The sequence below is a fragment of the Malaya genurostris genome, chromosome 3 (assembly GCF_030247185.1).
Source record: "Malaya genurostris strain Urasoe2022 chromosome 3, Malgen_1.1, whole genome shotgun sequence".
Taxonomy (NCBI): Eukaryota; Metazoa; Arthropoda; class Insecta; order Diptera; family Culicidae; genus Malaya; species Malaya genurostris.
Window position 1 is genome coordinate 60,710,459 of NC_080572.1, and position 24,710 is coordinate 60,735,168.

General features: G+C 37.5%; 2 protein-coding genes across 5 annotated transcripts in view; one reads left to right on the forward strand and one right to left on the reverse strand.

Annotated features, from left to right (window-relative positions):
- LOC131436515 (protein king tubby 1) overlaps nucleotides 1-24,710 on the reverse strand; it is a 229,682-nt gene that overhangs the window by 70,062 nt on the left and 134,910 nt on the right. The window lies entirely within an intron of this gene.
- LOC131436517 (apolipoprotein D-like) overlaps nucleotides 1-24,710 on the forward strand; it is a 62,845-nt gene that overhangs the window by 19,757 nt on the left and 18,378 nt on the right. The gene's annotated exons all lie outside the window — the stretch shown is intronic.

Genomic DNA, 24,710 nt, shown 5'->3' on the forward strand with positions numbered 1-24,710 from the left:
GGACGAACCGGGTTTTCTGCCCCTTCCTGGTAGCTCATTCAAATAATAATGTTCCCCAAACTTATAATTGATGGTTATAACACTGGCATGATGAATTCCAAATCGCTTCGCCAATTTTCGCATAGTAATACCTTCTCACTTAGCCACGTGTCCAGAACTTTAATTTTCACTTCATTTGAAATACGCGACATTTTGAAAACGCAGAATTCCAACCGCACAAACAAGTATACAACCGAAAGCTGACAGCCAAACGCACAGCATGCTGTGATCTGAGTATAACAAACCATCACAAATACATGCGTATAACACAAATGTATGTGGATAGCTTATTTTCGATACACTCCCTATGAAAATGACTTCTATTAGCTCTGGTTAGCAAGTCACTGTTACTTCATAAAAAACTGAAATCTAAAAACCAGTCTTAAGTTACGAGAAGGGTATAATTATCCTTGATAAAACACATTGGATGACGAGTTTTTTTTATATCATTTTTTTACCCCGGATGACAAGTTAAAATTAGAACACTTAGGAGTCGCATTGTCTGGTAGGCAAATTAATCTAAATGGCTTATGCCTTTTGTATAATGAAATATGAGTTTTCAAAAAAACGATAATAAGTTAAATTTCAACGGAACGGACTCTGGAACTGAATCCTAATTCTAGATTATGGAACTAACCCGGCGAAAGATCACATTTGAAGATTTGAACAGAATTTAGTGCATCAAATTTAAATCCCTAACCAGAATTCAGATTCTGCATTTCAATTTCAATTTTATGGAACAAAATTCAAGATCTTAGAGCTTTACTCCGAACTGGAATTTTGGAACTGGCTTCTGAACCACAATTAAATTCCTGAATTCAGTCTCACAATTTAGTTCCAAAATTAAGTTTTAGAATTAATTTCCAGAATTCAATTTCCGAATTCAGAACCAGCATGCTAGAATTGAACTCTGGAACTCAATTTTGGAACTAAATTCAGGTTCGGAATTCAGTTCTAACATTAAATTCGGAAACAGAATTCTGAAAATGAGTTCAGTTCCAGAACTATATAACTAAATTCATGAACTGAGTTCTTGAGAACTGGATTTCGAACCTGAATTTTGCAACTGAATGCGGAGTCAATCCCGCAGGTTCCGAATTTAGTACGTTAATCCAGTTCCAGTTCCTGAATACCCAGAATTCAGGCTCTGGTGTAAATAAATAAATTGTGGCAAAAAAATCTCAACAGTGTTGTAAACATTGAATAAATACCTCATATCCGTTCTTTTCAGAACCATTAAAACATTCCTTAAGGGCTATCCGACATTTTTCTTCACCGATTTAAGTGTCGTACGATATTCTCAGATACGCCAGCGGTGACGATTTTCCATCTTCTCTTGAAATTATCGGTACCATTTGCTTTCTATGTAGTTTTGAAGAACATAGAACAGACATCCAGGATAGAACAAACTTTGTCCCAAAAAGCTGTGTAAATCATACAAGTGGACATTCGTTAAAAATCACTGTTGCGTATTTACCAAACAACCGTTAAATTTCTTACACACATAGGAATCTCTACTTGGATGTCTGTTCTCTGTGGTACTAGATTATTGGGCAATATTATGGACAGCTTGGTGGATTGGCTGTTTTTGGCACGTATTTGACCTCTTGTACTTTATACCTTTCCAAGACGGATTTCGCATAACGACAAAAGGCCAAATCTGACCAAAACAAAGTTAAAGAGTCGTGGCTTCTGATAAGTAATGGCTACTGCTTTAGCAGACATTCTTTCTCGTCCACATCCTTATAGATAGCGCCAGTATAAACGAAGTTTTTACGAAACTACCAGATCAAATTACTTCTTCGGAAATTCGAGCACCTTCTTTATCCGGACATGCTCGACAACGGCGTTGCTTCGCATTGCGCTATAAAAAGCCACACTCGAAAGCTCTTTCAAGTCTTCGAAACCGTATGTTTCGTTTGGTACAAGAACATTTGACAGGCAGACGTCAGTAAGCTGGTGGTAAGATAGCCGGCTTAGTGGTTCAATGCATAGGTCACTAGTCTTACAAGTCAGTTGTCGTATTTTCAAGTCCCGACTTAGAATGATTCTTAGTGTCGTAGTACTAGCCATGCAATGCTAAGAATCGGCTGCGAAGTTTTTGTTGAAAAAGAATGGTCAAACTCCACAAATGGTATGTTATGCCAAGACTTTGATTTAGCTGAAGATTGAAGCTACACAACGATAGAGATATCTTGCGTAAAACCTAGTTGGAATGGATGTTTTTTTTCAATTTCCAAAAAGTATCCGGTTTAGCCACGGTCTCCCTTATATTATGAAAACTCTTTTCCCTAAATTTAATTTAATTGTAAGATGGATAAATTCCAACAAACGGCCACGTCGCTATAACAGCAGTAACTATCGAAAAATTTTCGAACTACTTTTTCCACAGTATTGCTTCTTAGAGCCGAAGCAAAGATATTGGGCCGTATGAATAAAACGTAGCATGCTTCAATTTCGGTAGTAAATGCTACATGTGGATCACGTTCCTGTCAAAAGCAGAGACTTTACTGCACAACAACTTTCGAACATGTAGTATTTACTAAAATTTTTCGGTAGGTAGCTCATTGGGCCGTATGAATAAAATGTAGTAAAGTCTGTTGTTTGTAGTATCTTCTCAAAAACATAGTCTACAGAGTAAAACGCGTTTGGTATGAATAAAAAAATAAGGTCTAACATGTAGTTAATGATACCTTCGAATTGGAGCATTATTACATGTCGTATGGACTCGGAGCCGGAACAACTGGAATAAATATGCACAAGGCAAGAAACGTATTTACTGCTGCAAAAATGCCACTTTATTTAATTTTTCTACTTCACTTTATCAGCAAACACACGAGTAGCAACCTCTGGAGCTACCTACCGAAAAATTGTAGTAAATACTACATGTTCGAACGTTGTTGTGTAGTAAAGTCTCTGCTTTTGACAGGAACGTGATCCACATGTAGCATTTACTACCGAAATTCAAGCATGCTACGTTTTAAGTACGATTCAGACGGCCCGGCTTCTTCCGTCACCGTCACCGGAACGTCAACGTCTATAACCGTCATTCTGATTCACACGATCCGGTTTCCTATCCGTTTTCGTCATGTCATTTTCTTACATGTTGAATTTGAAGAACTTAGTTTCGCACAATTTTATTCCACTAATACGAAATCTGGGAGCTTTTGAAGAGAATCGATCTGTTGTTTTCCTACCTTCTAATCGAATAAATAACTTTCAAAATTAACTAGAAAAAGGATAAAACAATACAATCAGTTCCACTCAACAACGTAACGTACTTTGAAAATCTACTGATAAGTTTAATTACTTATATGTGATATATTTCGTTTAAGAGTGGGATCTTGACACCGAATACATACATAACAAACGTCAGCTCAATACCGTAATCATATGAATCGTGCATGTGTGCGATAATCACAGTCCGTCAAATATTCTTTCGGAGAAATGTTGACGGAGCTTGCCGTTGACGGACGTTGACGTACCGGATCTCTGCTGGATCGTGTGACTGCGTAAAGGGAAAACTCATTTGACTAATTTTGACGGAGGCTGACGTTCCGGAGACGGTGACGGAAGAAGCCGGATCGTCTGAATCGTACATCATTCATACGGCCCATTGTCTTCGATTTCAAGTAATCGGCGATCAGTCGGTGTTGAACAGTCGTTCGCACCGCACGCGTATAGCTCTTGGCTCCTGGAAATTTTTTCTGGCTACCTAGAGTTTCATTGATTCAGTCTTCAGTCTTTTTCAAGGCTACCTGAATCACTAACAGTCTTTTTAAAGACTAAAAATTAGTCAGCCTTTCTCAAGGCTATACAAAGAGTGATATTAGAGTGACTAAGTGATATTAGAGTGACTAAGTGATACAAAGAGTGATATTAGAGTGATTAAGAAATTAATCAGCCTTTTTAAGGCTAGCTATTCAAAGAACTATTATTCAAATTCAAAATTTCATTCACTTCAAAAATGTCTGCATCCAACCGGAAAGGCAGCAAGCCTAAGGCTAAAAATAATTCAATACGGAATAAATCACAATCCGTTATTCAACATTTTTCGACTAACATTCACGATCTTATAGAATCCGAATGTGAAAATAAAATAGAGATGGTCGGGTATCGGGTATTTTACCCGAAACCCGACCCGTACCCGTACCCGACGGGTTTTTGGTCGGGTACGGGTAAAAAATTTTATTTTCGATCGGGTACGGGTCGGGTACGGGTGAAAAATTTTACTGCTCACTCGGGTACGGGTCGGGTACGGGTAAAAAAATTTTTCGCTCACTCGGGTACGGGTCGGGTACGGGTAAATTTTTTTTTCGGATCGATTACCCGACCATTTGTACTTCACATAAATATGTTTATACGTTGACGAGATTTTTTCATTGCAAAACAGTTCTTCCGAAAAATAATCAATTTGATTCAAGGGGTTTTGACATTCCCGCCTAGGACCAGACCTGTCAAACGGCATCTTTTTCCAGAAAAAAACATTTTTTTCTTCATGAAAAGTTATGTGAATATTTCCCGCCCTACTTTGTTTATAACATATTTAATAAGACACACTGCCTTAGCTCTATGATGTTGCGGTCGGAATCTACTTTTCACGTAGGATTTAATGGACTGCCATTTTAAAGCTGTTTAATGCACAATCCAGTAAAAATTATTTGATTCATATACTGCCCATACTCGCATATCAGTCTCATATCGATTTTCGCCAATTTTGAGTTAGCTTGAGGAATGGAGCCTTTCCTCAATAAACTCTCAGAAATTGCAATGAAAGTTGAGGGTTTGTTCAGTAAAATATCAACTCATTTCTGTGTCCCATATGCTAAAGTACCCGCATATCAGTCCCATTCAGTGCAAAATTTCAATAATTTCATTTGTTGCAATATTGGAACAGCAAAGGTGTATTACCGATATTTCATGTAATAACACCAAGATTTAGCATTAGGGAGCAAAGCAAAGTCTTGGCATTACATTCCTTTCGTGGAATTTGGCCTTTCTGTTTCAACAGACTTCGCAGCCGATTCTTAGTGTACAGAATCATTGCATGGCTAGTAATATGAATCCTACTGACACTAAGAATCCTTCCAGGTCGGGGTTCGAACATACGACAGCTGGCTTGTAAGACCAGCGTCCTATGCATTGAACCGCCAACCCGGGACCAGCATTAGGGAGCACAATAAATAAAAAAAATCGGAAATAAACTTTTGATCGTCTTTTTCTCAACATGCCGATTTCCCATATGGGACTGATATGCAAGTATGGGCAGTATATAAAATGTAGTGTAGTACTCATATCACATTCAGATACCAGAAAACTGTTATTTTAAATATTGGTTAGAGACTTTCAAAATTTTCATAAAAATCATTGGGATTCTTACCATAAAAACATGGACATTTATTTCAGAAAATCTGCATAGAAGTTCTTATTATTCTGCACTTCTGGGTGGTGTCACCTCACTTTAAATGACACCGATTGATGGCACAGCAAGTTGGGCTATATTGCTAGTTAATTTTCGTTACTTTTCACTGGACTACAAGTGAAAATCTCGATGCGTGACAACGTGGAGTCGCAAAAGTAAGGGTGAAAATCTTTTCTCGTGAAATACTCAAATTTTCACCGTGTTCACTCGTTGAGGGTTCCACCGGTTCAATGGCTGTAAAAACCACCAGCTACCGATAACATCGTGGGTGTGGGTTTGTGAGGTTTACAAAACGGGCATAGTTGACAGATTAATTTAAATCAAAATCATAATTATTTTGCTTTATAGTAAAAAATTGTAACCAAAAAAATTTCCTACGAATGTTCAAACTACTTACACTTGAAGGACTCGCTGTTCACCATGTTCAAAATTGAATTTTTCACACCGGGAATACACGTACATTGTTTGATTCTTTGGTCGAACTGATAACACACTAATCATTTTAGGGGATGTTCGCATAACATTCATTTTCGTCACGTATAATATTCAATTTGACATTTGGAACTATTTTACGTGATTTTTCAAGTGATTCGAATGTGAATTTTTATTTGTGTGTCAAGATAATGAGCACGCTTACTTATAGTTCTAAAGAATTGGATCAAAAGTCGCACTGTTTCGTAAAAACCATACCTACCCAAAATTGAGTACAACGAGTATTACGACATATTGGGTAAATATGCTTTTTGAAAAATTTGAGTAGATATTACTCGCTTTTGTTGACATTTGTAAATGAGTATAAAGTACCAAAGACATTGGAAATCTACAGGGTCCGCCATCTAACATTTATTTTTGAACTAGCGGTTATTTCGACATTGGTAACCTAAATGTCACTTCTGATTTGACAGAAACTTAGTTGTATCCTTCCGCTGAACGAAAATGGTTGTGTATACGCTTGAGGACCGCGTGAAAATAGTGCAGTTTTACTTTCAAAATCATGGTAATGTTGCGGAATGTGTGCAAAAAAATCATCTTCTCGGATGAGGCACTCTTTCATCTCGGCGGGTATGTTAATAAGCAAAATTGTCGCATCTGGGGACGGAAAACCCGCACGTCATCATGGAGAAGCCGATCTCAGAGAGTGACGGTTTGGTGCGGATTTTTGTCTGGCGGCATCATTGGGCCTTTTTTCTTAGAAAATGAGGCAAGAGCCGCCGCCACGGTCAATGGCGAGCGGTACCGCGTCATCATTAGCGATTGGTTCTTCCCGTTACTTGAAGAGGTAGACTTGGACACCTTTTAATTCCAACAAGACGGCGCTCCGTGCCACACAGCCAACGCTACGATCGATCATCTGTGCACAGTCTTCGGAGATCGAATTATCAGTCGAAATTCGGATGTCGTTTGGCCGCTTCGGAGCTGTGATTTGACACCGTTAGACTATTATCTTTGAGCGGCTGTCAAAGATAAGTGTTATGTGGACAAGCCAGAGACAATTCAAGCCTTGAAGGATAACATTCGTGCATCCATAGCTGAAATAAAGCTGCATACAATCGAAAATGTATTAAAAAGCTGGACCGACCGTATGGCGTACTGCAAGGCCAGCCGAGGCAGCCATTTGAATGAAATTATATTCCACAATTACCCGGAAGGATTGTACTTTAATATGAAAAAAAAAATTTTGAATTCGGATGAACCGTTTGTTTTTTTATGCATGTTTAAAACAAAGTTACATTACATTATTCATGCTTCACAGTGTATTTATATGTTTAAAAGTAAACAAGCATTTTAATGTATTTTTCTTACCAACTAGAGCCTGATACGGCTCGATATCTAAAACACATTTTTTTCCATACTGAATTTTGGTAAAATTTTTACTACTCATTCGGGTCGGGTACGGGTACAGGTAATTTTTAATCGGGTACGGGTCGGGTACGGGTAAAATTTTTTATTTTTTTTCGGGTACGGGTCGGGTACGGGTAATTTTTATTTATTATTGATCGGGTACGGGTCGGGTACGGGTAGTTTTTTAAATTTTCAATCGGGTACGGGTCGGGTACGGGTAAATTTTTTTGCTGATCACTCGGGTACGGGTCGGGTTCGGGTATAAGAATTTCTATACCCGACCATCTCTAAAATAAAAGACAACGGGCGGATTTCCCTTCCGTTGATTCTATGCCGTCTAACAATATTTACGAGATTCTTCCTGAATCCGATTGTAGCGACATAGAAGACAATTTTTCGAAAATTTCCAAAATGGTCGTTCTGGGAAGAAACATCAATCTATGCCACCAGTGACGGTGATGATTTCCGACTTCAAAGCATTCCGTACTGAGCTTTCTACTTTTCTCCCGGAAGTAAAAGTCTCATTTCAAATCGGAATTATGAACGTCTTATCCGATATTTGACCGAGAAACTTCATAAATTTTATTCATTTGATATAAAATCAGACAGACCCTTCAAGGCTGTCTTGAAAAGCTTATCAAATGATCAAAGTATTGATGAAATTAAAAATGAACTAAAAGAATTATTTGGTTTTGCTCCTTCCCAAGTGATACTTATGAAAAAAAGAGCGAATGGTACTTCTAAACCACGCTCTGGAATTTCCAATGAACTTTACTTAATACACTTTAATCGAAGTGATATAAATAATTTGAAAACTTTAGAAAAAGTACGTTTCATTTCCCACATTAAAATTCATTGGGAACATTATAAACGGCATAATCGTATTGCAAACTTAACGCAATGTCGTCGTTGCCAAGGCTTCGGCCATGGAACCAAAAATTGTCATATGGATATACGGTGTTTGAATTGTGGTAAATCGCATTCGAAAGACATTTGTCCAATGAACGAAACCACTGATAAATTTTCTTGTTCTAATTGCAATGGAAATCATAAATCCAATTATTTGAAATGTCCTGTCAGGGAAAAAAATTTAAACGCTCGTTCGCTTAGACAACAAGTCAAATCAACGAGCTTAATTTTACAGAACATACCTGAAAATCAAAAAACCGTTACAAGTGCCACGCCTAATTTTTCTAAGGCACTTGTTTCTTCGAATTTGAAACAAAAAACAGGTACGCCTGTTAATTCGTCTTCTAACGAAAACGATTTGTTGACAAGTAGATCGCCCTCGTCATCATCTTCTACTAATGTCAGTTATGCTGGTATATTAGGTAGAAATCTACCACCTATTTCTTCTAATGTAAATAATCAAAACATAGGTAGATCGGCCAAATCATTTTCTTCTAATGGCAGTCTACCTACCAATATTCCTTCAATGCCATTCGCTTCTTTAAATGAAGTCGATTTAGGCGATATAACTGAAAATAAAATGATCTACCTACAAGATCAACTTTTTCAAATGATCATCCGATTGAATTCTACTTCATCACTTTTTGAAGCATTTCAAATCGGATGGCAATTCGCAAATAATATTATAATGAATTTAAAATTTAACAGTGATGTTAAATAATTATTTGAATATTTTAAATTGGAATTCTCGATCTTTGAAATCGAGTGAAGATGAATTTTATAATTTTCTCAAAGTTCACAAAATTCATATTGCCATTGTGACAGAAACTTTTCTTAAACCAAATGTCAAATTGAAAAGTAATCCACATTATGTGGTTCATCGATTTGACAGGTTTACTGGAATGGGTGGTGGAGTTGCCATTTTTGTCCAACGGCAAATTAAACATCGAATTTTACCTTCTTTCAATACTAAAGTTATTGAAAGCTTGGGAATCGAAGTTGAAACCATTCATGGAATTTATTTCATCGCTGGAGCATATTTGCCATTCCAATGCACCGGCGATCAATTAAATTTCTTTAAAGGCGATTTGCAAAAACTCACAAGATATCGACCGAAATTTTTCGTAATAATGGACTTAAATGCTAAGCATGTCCAGTGGAATTGTAGACAAAATAATCGTAATGGTAAAATACTCCATAATCAACTCTCAGCTGGTTACTTCACAGTTTTTCATCCCAGTAATCCGACTTGTTTCTCTTCCGTGAAAAACCCGTCTACAATTGATCTGGTTCTAACAGATCAAAGTCACATTTGTAGTGAACCGATTACACATGCTGACTTTGACTCAGATCATCTTCCTGTAACATTCAGACTTTCCAACGAAGCTATAATTAATCCAATTAGTTCTATATTCAACTATCATAGAACTAATTGGTTGGATTACAGATCTCACTTTGAAAATCATGTGGATCATGAAACTATTTTCGAAAATTCTACGGACAACGACACAGCAATTGATCATTTGAATCATTACATTATCGAAGATAGAAATCTTTCAGCTCCCAAAGCACAAACTAAATTAAATTCTCCTATCATCCATGACAGTCTTCAACTGTTCATTCGGTTGAAGAATGTTCGTATGAAACACATAGTTAGGAATTTACAAAAAAAAAATTAAACATAGATTTACTATTTGTGAAATGAAAAATTCGCTAAAGAAGTTGAACAAATTAAACCATATCCTAAACCTTTCTGGAAACTTTCTAAGGTTCTTAAGAAACCTCAGAAACCAATTCCTGCTTTCAAAGAAGGAAATCAAATACTTCTTACATATGGCGAAAAAGCTCAAAAACTTGCTCAGCAGTTCGAGAGTGTGTACAATTTTAATTTGAACGTCGTGAGTCCTATTGAAAATGAAGTCTCACTGAAATATGATCATATTTCAACTCAAGTGTTATTCAATTCAACTTAAACTATGAAGGCTCCTGGTAATGATGGAATTTTTAATATTCTTATTAAAAATCTTCCCGATTTTGCCTTGAGACTCTCGGTTAAAATTTTCAACAATTGTTTTTCTTTAGCGTACTTCCCAAAAAGATGGAAAAACGCTAACGTAATTTCTATCCTCAAACCTGATGAAAAGCCAGCAGAAGTGTCAAGTTATCGACCAGTTAGTTTACTTTCTTCTATCAGTAAACTTTTTGAAAAAATTATCTTGTTGAGAATGATGTCTCATATAAATGAGAATTCAATTTTTTTACCAGAGCAGTTTGGATTTCGTCATGAATTTTCAGAACAGCCATGCTTTATGCAGTACCAATTTGGTCAAGTTGTTGTTCCACCAGGAAGAAAACGCTTCAAAGGATTCAGAATAAAATTCTGAAAATGATTTTGAAGCGTCCTCCCTGGTTTAGTACAAATGAGTTACACAGACTCACAAATATAGAACCATTAGATGTAATGTCACATAATATTATAATCAAATTCCGACAAAAATCGATGCAATCTTCAATTGAATCGATTCGCTCTCTGTATTAGTTAGTAAGTTAATATATAAGTTCCTTTTCCCCATTACACAATACAAGTAGGTTTAGAATTTTCCCTACACAAAAATCTCAGAATTGCGGAAGCAAATGATGTCTTCATGGTAATAACCAAATCATATATATATATAACAGGGCTGAAAAGTCACCACTTGTGGCTGAACACCCAATTTAAATCTTAATAATTTAAATTTAACTCATATTCCAATAAATAGTTATTAAAAAAAAAGTAATTTGCGAAATAACAATGCGGCTCTACTATTGTGATGGCTTTTGATACAATAGCTTCAAATAACTTAATACTTTTTGCTCTAAAATTCATCTAGCGGGGGCATAAAAACTGCTGGTTTCCCAACATTGTAACTAGAACCTCAAATGCTACTCAGTGTTCTCGTGTGTTTGTGTTTTTCAAAGTCTAAACTTCCTATAATCTCCGATCGAATAGATTCTCTTTTAACAACAAACGATTTGATACCCATCAAATCCCTTAAGTGAACGATTCGAGTGTCGTTAAATTCGAACAGACTAAAAGCAATTTCAGTCAACTGGGACACTCTGCACAGCATTACTTTTAATATATGATGTTAAAGGTGTCACTCAGTTGTCAGAGTGTAGTGCTTCACATTAGCGTACCCATGTTTGACAATATTCTCACATCCACTTGTATGCACGAATTTCCATTGAAACTCAACCGCGGGCGTCATGCTCACAAAAAAAGTTCATACTATTTCAAAGTTAAGGATCTTGATAATATAATGTCTTTGCTAAAAAGCAATGGAAATGAGCAGTAAGTGTTCTTCAGAAACCCATTTAACGCTAACGAAAGAGGTCATAAAATGTTATGTCAATCAGTCGAGACGCGTCTCGTGTTTACAAAATAATTAATATAATTGGGAACAAAGTTGTTGGATTTAGAAACTGTATTTCGTCGCTCAGTGCCAACCGTAATTAGGCAATCCGAAAAACTACCTTTTCGTGACTCACAAAGGAAAAATTTACTTTCTAGAGATGTCATTTCATCGTGATTTGATTAATGTATGAACGAACTGTTAGGAGCTAGAATACATTTGGGACCAGCTAACGACTTTCCGAGCCATTTGGAGAGCTTTGATTTCAACTAACGATTTACTACGTTATGAGTGTCCTTTTGCTGGCTTATAACTTCTCAGAACAGAAAGCACATTTTGTTCCCAAAGCAGAGGAAAAATCATCATTCAAGGCCTCCCGGGCTTTTTTCATCAACCAAAACATTTATTCAATTCAATTTGCCATCGTACTGGAGGAACCGTCGAAAAAAGAAAGTTCAAATGCAGATGCTGCCAAAAGTTATCACATTTCTCGTGCAGAACAACATTAACCCGCTAGGGTCCGCACCGCATGTCACCGATAACGACAAGAGGTAATGATTCGCATGTCATGCTTCCGGTGCAAACGGAGTTATTCCAAATGACGAATCTTTTCCTTTTAATTTAACACCGTGTTGGGATGTCTTTCTTCGACGATAACAACCACGTGAGGGTTAATCGAGGAATGGCGAGAAATCGAATCATTAAACCTAGGCTGGGTCTGACTTTGATTGATGATACATTGGATTCGTCCTTTAGCAAAACATAAACATTGAACCGGTTCAGTGCGATTTGCTCGTTTGTTGGTTTGCGTAGAATCGGCTACGCTTTTCGACAATCGACGAGGCACGATGGCGGGTCCCTATTGATGATCACACATTAGTCAGGTAGCAATCCATACTAGGTATACTAGGAGGGGGATTGTTCGACTATGCAAGTGAGTGGTTTTTGTGAATCGTTACTGATGTTAATCGACTGTGGTAGGTTCTGATAAATTAGCATAATGTGATCACTGGTATTGGGTATGTAAATTGCTGTCATCTGATGAAGTTTTACACACCAATTAATTTTTTCGCATATCGGTAAAATTTTTACTAACTTTCAAACAGCTCAAGCTTCGTGTTGCACTGAACATTTTTCTGCCATAATCATACAGATTTGCTCATCATTCAACGACGATATTCCGTTAAATTTTAAAATAATTCGTAAATATAATACCTTCGTCAGCTGTAAAATGTTACTGCATTTGTAGTAAGTTTCACTGAAAATTCGTTATAATAAAAGGCGGGTGGGTAATGTCAGAGACATAACTGGATGTCGTGAATACGAAAACAACTGACATGTTCCTCAACACTTCCGAGTATCAATTAGTTGATCAATTGTATGAATTATGCAAGCATTTCCCTTTTTCATATATTTCACAAAAACAAAGAAGGCTTCACTTGATCTCGATTACTGTGAATTTCACACAGTGAAAAGTGCCCAAACCAAATCAAACAGTTCTAGATTTGCACTAAACTGAGGATATTTTCCTTCGATTTGTGAGCAAGAAATTCTAAGAAATTCTTTAGAAAACTTTTAGAGCCATTAGAACGGCTGATTTTGTGTGATGCTCTCCACCGTTGTCCACTTTTCGTTATTTTTTCACCAATGCAAACAACTGGCAGCTGTGACGTAATCGCTCTTGTCGGAAGCGAAACTAGCTTTGCAAACGACACAAAATAACAGATCGGCTGAAAAGTTCGTATCGTTTCTATGAGAGGGCGCCACTAGAATTAAATCCATACCATTTTCAGTTAGTACCAACCTTCAAAAGATACGTGTATAAATTTGACAGCTGTCTGATTATTAGTTTGTGAGATATTGCATTTTGAGTGAAGCTACTTTTGTTATTGTGAAAAAAATGGAAAAAAAGGAATTTCGTGTGTTGATGAAACACTACTTTTTGATGAAAAAAAGTGCCGCCGATACCAAAAAATGGCTTGATGAGTGTTATCCAGACTCTGCACCGGGCGAAGCAACAATTCGTAAGTGGTTTGCAAAATTTCGTACTGGTCATATGAGCACCGAAGACGATGAACGCAGTGGACGTCCAAAAGAGACTGTTACCGATGAAAACGTGAAAAAAAAACCACAAAATGATTTTCAATGACTGTAAAGTGAAGTTGATCGAGATAGCTGACACCCTAAAGATATCAAAGGAACGTGTTGGACATATTATTCACGAATATTTGGATATGAGAAAGCTTTGTGCAAAATGGGTGCCGCGTGAGCTCACAATCGATCAAAAACAACAATGAAAATTGAGCTGAAATTGAACGAATTGGGTTTCGAATTGTTCCCTCATCCACCGTATTCTCAAGATTTGGCCCCCAGTGACTTTTTCCTGTTCTCAGACCTCAAGAGAATGCTCGCTGGTATAAAATGTAGAAGCAATGAAAAGGTAATCGCTGAAACTGAGGCCTATTTTGAGGCAAAGGACAAATCGTACTACAAAAATGGTATCGAAAAGTTGATCGCTATAATCGCTGTATCGCCTCTGATGGCAATTATGTTGAATAATAAAAACGAATTTTGGCAAAAAAATGTGTGTTTCTATTAAACGATACGAACTTTTCAGCCGAACCGTTACATGTGCTCGCAGTGGCGATAGAATCCAAACTGATCCCATTTTCGTTAAGAGGTTTCTTTTTACGTGATTTCGTTTGTAGCGTTTTTCACTAATGGACGGTCCTAACGGCTAAAGCTTGCTTCAGATAGAATTGGAACAAAGACAATTGCCTGTATTTCAGTTATTAATTATTGAATTAATCTCTTTTATACTTTCTTCATACTTTTAAGAAAAAATACGGATAAAATTATCCTCCTCTTCATGATTGCCCAGTACATCGCAATAGGGCGGAACTGGGGACAGTTTGGTGGGTTAAGGTTTTTCGGAACAAACTGGACCCCTTTCTCTGCATACCATTCTTGAACGACTTTGCTGTAATGGCAGACGCCCTATGAACGGCAAAATTCGTTTTTGGAGATACCCTTTTGATATAGTTCCGATGTCATTGTCTTATTTGTAACGAAAACTTTCGTTTTTTTTTGTGCCACAGCTGCAAATGCCCTGCCAAATCATAAATTTTATTGCAAATTTGTCGGCAAAAACATATTTAAATTTGGCTAGAACATGCCCCCGAGCCATTGCCAAGTAAAATTTTTGACCTGGGATTTGCCTGAAGTCAGCCTTGGCATAGGTTTCATCGTCAATCAGAAGACACCCGTCGAACTTGGTCAGTACTTAATCATATAGTTTCCGAGCACTAATTTTGACCACACTATTCTGTTTTATGGTCCGATTTGGCTGTTTGCTAGCTCGATATGACTTGATTCCTTCCCGGAGTCGAGTTCTCCTTACGGTACTATGGGCAGCACCGAATTTTCTGGCCAAATTACGGTCCGACAGATTAGGATTCCTCCTAATCGTCTTCAAAATCTTACCACGCAGTTTCCGGTCAACAGTTCCACTCCGACGATTGGCTTGGGGCTTCCGAATCGTCGTCAATGTTTCCTTATACCATTTGATATAGCGCCATACGGTATTTCTGGGCAATTTCAGCTGTTTAGCTAGCCTAGATGCAGACCACAATGGATTTTCCAAATAACTGTGCACAATTTTTTCCCTTTTATCGGCTTACATGTTGATTGTTTACAAAGTACAGTCGATTTGCGGAATGTCAAAAATCATACGTGAAGCTGACAAAATTCCCGACACGTGGGCGCCAAGAACTTCTAAATTCGTCCACCAGGAGCGCCACAATATGAGCAAAAGTTTGTTCCAATTCTAAATGAAGCAAGCTTTTTAAAAATAGCCGCATACAGAATTTTAATGTCGAGTATTTCTTTTCGGATTTGCATAATTTATTGAAAGAAACTATCAATATGCTGTGAGGATTCGTTTCTAGCATTCAGAAGGGTCAAATTGCATAATTCTCTACGACATTAAACTCTGGAACATTTTTCGCAAAAACAAAGAAGGCTTCACTAGGGCTATACCCTAAATGACCAAACCTGCATCGGCCAGAAATAGTCGAAAACACTTTTTCGTTCGGCACGTCAGAAAAGACATTGTACTCCGTTGCAAAACAAAAAGTGTTCTGTAAATAGCAGAAATTATACGTCTGCTTAGCGGTTCAAATTGAACTGCCGAATTTAGTACTAAGCAGTTCAATTTGAACTGCTCTGCACTGATGAGTCAAAGACGAAACGTAAAAATAATAAAAACGGTTATGTGCCCTAGCTAAAATTTGGCTAACCCCTAAATGACATAGATATGCACAAGATTCCCATGAACGAGGATAGCGAAAAAATTACTTATTTTCGCTATACTTACCTGCACTCGACACCTCCAGCAATTAACTTGTTTTGACAAGTAGAGCGAATGAACGAAGCTATCTATTCGGAAAATTCCCTATTGCCAACGTGTAATGAAACGAAGTGAAGTATAAAAGTGAAAAGCATTTCTAGTGCATCGCTCCGAATATTATGTAATTGGCATGTCGGCTAATGATAGCTCTCGCACCATGTACTTTCTGACGAATCGTCCAAAAAGTCTCCAAAAAAAATTTTGCTACCCTAGCTCACTCAAATAAAGTGTCGTTTGCAAACTTGTAGCGAATGAAATACGTCTTGAGTTCCGAGAAACTGTTCGAGAGCTATCTAAACACCTTCCAGCCAGTTAACTTACATTTCAAAGGATGTCTCTGGAAGACACTTCGGAATACTGCTATCGGAAGCCTCATCTGTTGCTGGCAGCTTTCAAATGATTATAGCAAACTGTTGTTGCTCTTGCCAACAACGAATCAGAGTCCATCCATTTTCTCGTATTGAGCCTCATGGGTTGCATCATCGGAGGAACTTGGAGAGCAGCAAAAAAGAACAGGATTTTATTTATCGCCACCCATCAACATGGCCACAGAACGCAGTAGCATCGCTCAGCTGGTTCCGTGCACGTCCGGGCCTTGTAAAGTTTCTCGTTTTTATTGCTACTTTGAAAAAAAAACACTTCTATTTCTATTGGACCGGGTCAGTGCTTCGCTGCCCTGTTGCTCCCTTGACCATGAACCGTTAAGGGATTTGCAGAGTTTTTCCAGTGGCACACCATGCTGGCGTGTAGACATATCAGCGAAAGCGAAAACCGATGCAACTGATGTTTTACTGTGTGGTAATTCAATTTTGACACTTTACTGCAACCCGGGTTCCGTTGCCTGCAGTGTGTTTGTTATTCATGCCGAGCGTGTGGCTCGTCGGTGGGATCGTGGGCGTTGTTTGGCGCGTGTTCGCTGTGACGTGGTAGCTTGAACATGATAAACATGCAGAACCACAATCACATGCGTCATATTCGAGGTAGTTGCCATTTGTTTTTAATACTCTGCGTCTAAACTGCAGATCAAATTATTCAACGTTTTCATTTACACTCTCAGCTGTAAATTTCCACGGTAACTGAATAAAATACAACGTGATATATATTTTGTCCAGTATCACTTGGTCATCCTCTACACCATTCCACCGCAAAAGTCAGCCCAAAAATGTAGGGCAAAAATATTTAATGTTCTAAAGCATACCACATCAAATTCCAGCCAGACATGATACAGTGTGGCATAACGGCGTCGGAAAAGCTTGCTGATGACTGTTTTCACTTTTCGGAATGAGCTTTAACGTATAGGGCAAATTGTTACAATATGCCCCTCTGAAAAATTTAAATTTCTTAATATATTGATATATATTTTTTTTACAATGTGGTCGTATTTTCGTCACTTCAGAATATTTCAACTACAAAGTTACGTGTCGGTTACAGTGATGTCAGATTAATTAATGTATAGATATGCTAATATGCATTTACACTGAGGTCTTCTTTTACGGGATACGTACCGCGTAAAAAAACCGCGCAAGAAACAACGCGTAACTTCGGAAATCTGCGTAAAAAACCGCAAAACTAAAGAATTTTTTAATGCCGAATATCTTACACAGAAATACCGATATCAGCATTTTGGCGAAAAAATTAGTTGATTTTCTGATTTTAGCTGGTTGTGATTAAACCAATTTCATTTTTGTTTTCTTTGTGCTGCCCTTCAGTAATGACAGTGTTAAAAGTTCGGCTGAAAAGTTCGTATCGTTTAATAGAAACACACATTTTTTTGCCAAAATTCGTTTTTATTATTCAACATAATTGCCATCAGAGGCGATACAGCGATTATAGCGATCTTCCAACTTTTCGATACCATTTTTGTAGTACGATTTGTCCTTTGCCTCAAAATAGGCCTCAGTTTCAGCGATTATCTCTTCATTGCTTCTAAATTTTTTACCAGCGAGCATTCTCTTGAGGTCTGAGAACAGGAAAAAGTCACTGGGGGCCAAATCTGGAGAATACGGTGGATGAGGGAGCAATTCGAAGCCCAATTCGTTCAATTTCAGCATGGTTTTCATCGACTTGTGACACGGTGCATTGTCTTGATGAAACAAAACTTTTTTCTTCTTCAAATAAGGCCGTTTTTTTTTTTTTAAATTTCGTCCTTCAAACGCTCTAATAACGCTAGATAATAGTCACTGTTGATGGTTTTTCCCTTTTCAAGGTAGTCGATGAGAATTATACCATGCGAATCCCAAAATACAGACGCCATAACCTTACTGGCCGATTGTTGAGTCTTTCCACGCTTTGGGTTTGGTTCATCGCGTGCAGTCCACTCAGCTGACTGTCGATTGGACTCCGGAGTGAAATGATGGAGCCATGTTTCGTCCATTGTTATATATCGACGAAAAAATCGGTTTTATTTCGATATAACAGCTCCAAACACTGCTCAGAATCATCAATTCGTTGTTGTTTTTGATCGATTGTGAGCTCACGCGGCACCCATTTTGCACAAAGCTTTCTCATATCCAAATATTCGTGAATAATATGTCCAACACATTCCTTTGATATCTTTAGGGTGTCAGCTATCTCGATCAACTTCACTTTACGGTCATTTAAAATCATTTTGTGGATTTTTTTCACGTTTTCATCGGTAACAGCCTCTTTTGGACGTCCACTGCGTTCATCGTCTTCGGTGCTCATATGACCAGTACGAAATTTTGCAAACCACTTACGAATTGTTGCCTCGCCCGGTGCAGAGTCTGGATAACACTCATCAAGCCATTTTTTGGTATCGGCGGCATTTTTTTTCATCAAAAAATAGTGTTTCATCAACACACGAAATTCCTTTTTTCCATTTTTTTTTCACAATAACAAAAGTAGCTTCACTCAAAATGCAATATCTCACAAACTAATAATCAGACAGCTGTCAAATTTATACACGTATCTTTTGAAGGTTGGTACTAACTGAAAATGGTATGGATTTAATTCTAGTGGCGCCCTCTCATAGAAACGATACGAACTTTTCAGCCGATCTGTTAGATAAATAGAAACAAATTTTCTGATTTTATTGACGAAATTAGAAAAATTAGAATTTCGTGTTGGATTGAAATATTGCTGGTTTGTGTCCAGAATATTCGACAACTAAACACATTCTCTAAAAATAAGAGTTTTTTCAGCAAAGTAAATTCTCAATTTTAACTAATTTTATAGTTATTTTGGAAATTTTGTTGGTAAAATCAACTAATTCAAAAACAGTAATACGAATTAGGCGCAGAGCTAATTTCGGTCGTTCCGTGTAGAAATGCATGAAACGTCGAGATCTGGTGATGTAATCTCAAAACAAATGCGCAATGCGTATAGCGTTCGGATCTGGTGTAATATCAGAAAAAAAATTAATTGGAAAAAATCGGGGAAATCGACTTTTGAGACAAATCGATTTTTTATATGTCTTAGAAATGTATGAATCTTCGAGATCTGGTGTAATCTAATTAAATTTTTTTTTAATTCATGATGATGATAATGATGATGAAATTCACATTTTCGTGAATGGTACATACACATACATTGTGAGTCCCTGAGCTTGTCAATAGCTTGCAATTCTTAGGCCAAAGTTGAGCAAAGAATGAAAATCCAACTTGTATTTCAGTGTAAAATTCCTTAAATCGGTTGTAGGCTTCTCGCTATGTAGTGGTCATTAGCCTTTTTATGAATTTGTTCAGTCCCTGTCGTACCTTCACTAGAAAACTTTTCTTCGAGCTGCTCAATTATTTCATACAACTCGTTGATTCTTCCTTCATTAAAACTAACTTCTTTTTTTTATAAAAGTATTTTTATTCAGGCCATTTTGCGCACAAGCTTTGCGTGACCGATTGAGCCATGTTTTTATTAGATAAAATAATTTTTTTACCATTGGATCTCGTTGTCACCCTTTTTCTAGGGGGAGAGGAGCTTCCGTTTTTATCTTGCAATGATTGATGGGCACTTTGTTCTAGGCTCGTCTAGTCATCCATTGCCGCATCGGTGGTATCGTTGTTGGTTCTCATTTTTTCTTAATTTTCCTTGTAATTCACAGTCTTGGGCTCGTTGTTAGTTGCCGTAGACGCGCCTTGTTGTACATTAGTTGCAGTTGCTGGTTGGTTTGATGGTGAAACAGGAGTACTGCGCTCAGTAGTTTCCGTTGTTGAGCGGTTGTTTTTGTTTTTATTTGAAGATGTCCTTTTCGCGGTTTCAGTGTAAAGTTTGCCGTAGTGTGCAGGTTGTTCACAAAACTGACATGTAACCAGTTGATTTTCATACGTAATCAGCGTTTTACACGGATGTATCCCGTCTTGATCACGAATTATGTAAGATGGAATTGCTTTACGTAGTTGCATACGTACCAAACGCACGCCATTCCGGATACCCGGATAAAAATTCCGCCATACTTCTCTTTCGATGGAAAGAACTTCACCGTAGTGCAACATACTTTCCCGAACGAACTCATCGCTGGTCTGCGGGGGAAGGACATGCACGCGTACTTCTATGGCATTGTCCACCATGTACACAGGGATTTTATATTTAACATTATCATGATCAATACTGTGCACCCCGTTATTAACCGAAGCAAATGCAATAGCATCTTTTTCACGTTTGAACATAATGTACACACAGTTAGACGCCTTGTTGAATTGAATCCCACTTACATCATTAACGATTAGATGCATTCGTTCTTTAAGCAAGATTTCAATTTCGGTTGCTGCTGGTCTAACTTTGCAGCACTTGAAATCAATACAAATTGAATTTGGTCTAGTAGGCCAAGTTTCAGGCTTTGTTAAATCGTATTTGCCCATTTCGTTCAATCTATTGTTCACTACACTGTATTGTCTTTGTTTCTATCGTCTCGACCGTAAGCAATTTTCGACTGTGTCGGTTGAGATGCAAGCACAAATTGAAAACTAACTTCTTTGTTTGAAGCAAATATATGTCTTCTAATGCTGTTTATTGTCTCGTGATATTTCTTCAACAGAACTAATTTTTGTTTTGTCAATACTTTGGCCACGGCAATACTCTAGATTAATTAATTGAAAATAGCGGGACCCGAAAACCGTTTCGCCGAAAGGGTCATTTCGCCAAAAGAGTCATTTCGCCGAAACGGTAATTTCGAATACATTATATTATTATTTTTTATATTATTATGCCTCCTGTATAACTGATGTGGCGCACCCACATAACCGAAGCCAAAATGGCTCGGCGGCATATTTTTTCACTTAGTAAACGGAAAATACCACATACATTTGCTTGGTAGATATACCTATGTAATTGCTTTGGTGCTTAGTGGCTAATAGTCAACAAGTTTCCTTGGGAACTCCGCTCTGAAATTAATGAATCAATCTTTATTCAAGAGTACAACACTATATATTCATTCAAGAAGTACAATTGTAGGTCAACAAAACGGGAGTAAACGTATTCATTTATGTTTATTTTAAATCAATTACAATTATAATATTAGGACAATTGCAATAATCGGCGAAATGACCCTTTCGGCGAAATGACCCAGATCCGAAAATAGCAATATTAACTTTTTGGATGTATTCTGGAACGTTTGAGTCCGTTGTCTCTATTGATGTTGCTGACGTCGCTTCTAATGTTTCCTGACTGAAAACAATCATGTTGGAATTTTTTGACTCTATTGGTGTTTCTGTTGTTGCTTCCTGACTCTGAACATCCATACAAGCATCTTCCTCTTCACTACTAGATATAGCAGTTCGTTTGTAGAACTCCTAACTATACGAATCGCAAATTTTAAATCTTTTGCTAAGCAGATTTTTTCCAACAAATCCTAATTCAACTAATTTGGTAATACACTGAAGTCTTTTTTTATGCGCATAAAAAACCGCATAACTCTGAAACTTCGCATAAAAAAACCGCATAACTCTGGAACTTCGCATGAAAAAAACCGCATAACTCTGAAAATTCGCATAAAAAAGTCGCATAAAAAAACCGCATAAAAAAGACCGCATAAAAAAAGACCTCAGTGTATTACTTTCCATTAGAATTCGGCCATTTTTGGAACACTTTTTAGAATCCCTGTAGAAGAAGCTATCTATGAGATATCTAAATTTTAAGTGTTCTTTTTAAAATAAAAATCAAACAAAAAATTTTTGTCAACACTGCTATATTTTAACATAATCCTTATCATTACCTAAAACATTGCAGAAGACACCAAATCGATCGGATCCACCGTTTCTTAACACTCAAACGCTCGGGTAGGGATTTTCAACGAATTTATTTTTTCAAAAAATCATAACTCCTGATACCGTTGATCAATTTCGATGCGTCCAGTGTCAAAAAAAAACAGATTTTCTTCTAGTCCATGCTGACTCATACGGAACCGCAGCGGTCCAAAAATACCGGAGTTATTCCAGATCGCGTTAGGGTATGTCTGTTCTGCCGTTAGAAGTATGTTATGAAGGTAGCAAAAAGTAGTTGATCAAACAGCTCTAAGTGGAAAGTACTTTGAATTTACCTCAAAATCTCGAAAATATGCAGATCAACTAAACTGGAGTTCCCAAATTAGTTTTGAAAGTCTTTCAAAAACTTGAAAAGTCCTGAGATGAAATGCCATGTCAAATTTCAAGCACAACTCTATGGGACCACAATCCGGATTTACCGGAATTGGACATTGCATTTTATGAGCTCTAGTAAATCCTTCACATTTTATACAATTTCCGTATTAATCCCATACTTATATAAAATTTTATGTATCAAGAACTTCTAACGGCAGAACAGACATACCCCAACGCCATCTGGAATAACTCCGGTGTTTTTGGACCGCTGCGGTTCCATATAAGTCAGCATGGACTAGAAGAAAATTTGGTTTTTTGACACTGGATGCATCGAAATTGATCAACGGTATCAGGAGTTATGATTTATTGAAAAAATAAATCCGTTGAAAATCCTTACCCGAGCGTTTGAGTGTTAAACATATATTATTAAAAATTTTCAAGGGATTATTTTGCTTAGTCCCTTCTCAAAAGTAAGGCTAGAGTAAAAAAAGAAAACCGATGATGCAAATTGTTTCGTTTGGCCATGAATAACGCTCATGCAAAATTAGAGCCAAACCAAAAAATACAAAAATAAAATTTAAAAAAAAATCTGTCATTTGCGGTGGAATTGCTCATGAGCAACTTTTTGCCACCCTTGGAAGTAATAGTTCTTTGGGTGTGTTCGAACTTTTGACTACACAACTATTATCAAAATCACAATCAATTTTTGTGTTGAACAGGTAGCAGTTATCTGTTGCGAAGTAGACTTGGGATAAATTCTTTCAGAATTTTTAATTTCCTGAAAAGTACCGTAGGTCAGTTGATGTTGGTGATGAGAGGAGCTGGGTTCCCAAAACGAAAGACTTTTTGTATGTGCGCTTGTACGGACAAGTTATTTCGAATTGAATGCATGTCACCAATGATCAAAATCATCCTGCACTTTAAGGTCGATGTCGTTCAGCACCTCGAATGCGAAAAATCAGTAGAACTTTGACAAAAATCATTGCCTCTCGAACGGCGCATAAAAATTCACAAAATCCATGTTATCTACTCGAATTTATGCTACCTGACCACTGTTTGCACGGTTCTATTCAAGCAATTCAATCAATTCGAGCATCTCAATCACAAAAGATGTCCTTTTTAAGCGAGCTAAACTTTTAAAATGCACACTGTAGAGGACACTCAAATCAGTGGAGTTTTTTGCTTTTGGAAAATTTAATTGCTAAAATGCTCTTCAAGTGGTTTGCTCTCTGAGAATTTACTCTTTGCTAGGTCCAAGTGTACATCCACAAAGTGACTTACCCTGAAACCGAACATATTCCTTCCGAATTTCCGTGAGTCACATCTCTACTTACCTCTCAGGACCAGATCACGACGAAGTTACGAATCCAATTTTCTGCGCCATTTGTCGCTTAATTTGCCGCAATTCAGACTGCACCGGCGGAAGTTTTGTATTTCGATAGTACATCAGTGTCCTCGTCGCATCGGAATCAATTGATAGTTTCATTGGCCTGGGGGAGGGGGGACGCTCCAAACGAAGACTGAACTTGCGTGTGCGATAGTTGCGACTAGTGCTTCAAAGCAGCGTTCAAGGAGTTTTCAGTTCTCAGTTCTAATGATGTTGACTGTTTCTTAATTCCGTCGGTTCTACCTCGGCGACGTCAGAACATTGGACTAAATGGAAGCAAATTCAATTTGCCTTATTTAGTACCGAGTAACCTTTTCAAATGCAACGTGACAAGTTACTCTTCCCCCTTCCTGACAGACTGTCGTTTATCATCTTTCGCCGGCAGATGTGCACTGTGCAGACTGATAACAAGAGTGAATCATCGCATCGGTCGCCGAACTGCACCATTCATTTTTCAATTGAAACTTTGCTCCTTACAGCGTTTTGCTGCGTCAAGACCATTCTAAATTATTGCATAATGCCATCAATTATCTTAACTCAAGTCTATTATAATCCGCAAAAGTTTTCCAAGGGCCACTCACAACGCTGTATGAAATTCCGGCGACCTCCTGCATCCAATATCCTGTTAGAGAAAGTAATCTTTCTTTGGTGCAGCAAAAACTGCGATACCGGATACCGTGCTGGGAATTTTCATTCACGCTGCCCACATTGCCGGGAAATTGTGTTTCGCTGAAAACTGTTGTATACAAGGTTGAATATGCAGTGCAGCTCAGTTCTATAA